Source organism: Triticum dicoccoides, chromosome 7A (assembly GCF_002162155.2).
Source record: "Triticum dicoccoides isolate Atlit2015 ecotype Zavitan chromosome 7A, WEW_v2.0, whole genome shotgun sequence".
In the NCBI taxonomy this organism is placed as follows: domain Eukaryota; kingdom Viridiplantae; phylum Streptophyta; class Magnoliopsida; order Poales; family Poaceae; genus Triticum; species Triticum dicoccoides.
This window is the reverse complement of record NC_041392.1, coordinates 6,887,154-6,888,443: the sequence shown is the minus strand read 5'-3', so window position 1 is coordinate 6,888,443 and position 1,290 is coordinate 6,887,154.

Here is a 1,290-nt window from a genome sequence, read left to right as displayed (position 1 = left end):
GCCTAGGAGAGGCGCGCCAGGAGGAATCCTACTCCCTCCGGGAGTAGGATTCCCCCCCCCCAATCCTAGTCGGAATAGGATTCACGGAGGGGGGAAACAAGGAAGGGGGGCCGGCCCCCTCTCCTTGTCCTATTCGGACCAAGGGAGGGGAGGGGCGCGCGGCCCATCTCTGGCTGCCTCTTCTCTTTTAAACTAAGGCCCATATATCTCCCGGGGGGTTCCGGTAACCTTCCGGTACTCCGGTAAAATCCCGATTTCACCCGGAACACTTCCGATATCCAAACATAGGCTTCCAATATATCAATCTTTATGCCTCAACCATTTCGAGACTCCTCGTCATGTCCGTGATCACATCTGGGACTCCGAACAACCTTCGGTACATCAAAACGTATAAACTCATAATATAATTGTCATCGAAACCTTAAGCGTGCGGACCCTACGGGTTCGAGAATAATGTAGACATGACCGAGACATGTCTCCGGTCAATAACCAATAGCGGGACCTGGATGCCCATATTGGCTCCTACATATTCTACGAAGATCTTTATCGGTCAGACCGCATAACAACATACGTTGTTCCCTTTGTCATCGGTATGTTACTTGCCCGAGATTCGATCGTCGGTATCCAATACCTAGTTCAATCTCGTTACCGGCAAGTCTCTTTACTCGTTCCGTAATACATCATCCCGCAACTAACTCATTAGTTCAATGCTTGCAAGGCTTAAGTGATGTGCATTACAGAGAGGGCCTAGAGATACCTCTCCGACGATCGGAGTGACAAATCCTAATCTCGAAATACGTCAACCCAACATGTACCTTTGGAGACACCTGTAGAGCACCTTTATAATCACCCAGTTACTTGTGACGTTTGGTAGCACACAAAGTGTTCCTCCGGCACACGGGAGTTACATAATCTCATAGTCATAGGAACATGTATAAGTCATGAAGAAAGCAATAGCAACATACTAAACGATCGGGTGCTAAGCTAATGGAATGGGTCATGTCAATCAGATCATTCAACTAATGATGTGATCCCGTTAATCAAATAACAACTCTTTGTCTATGGTTAGGAAACATAACCATCTTTGATTAACGAGCTAGTCAAGTAGAGGCATACTAGTGACACTCTGTTTGTCTATGTATTCACACATGTATTATGTTTCCGGTTAATACAATTCTAGCATGAATAATAAACATTTATCATGAAATAAGGAAATAAATAATAACTTTATTATTGCCTCTAGGGAATATTTCCTTCAGTCTCCCACTTGCACTAGAGTCAATAATCTAG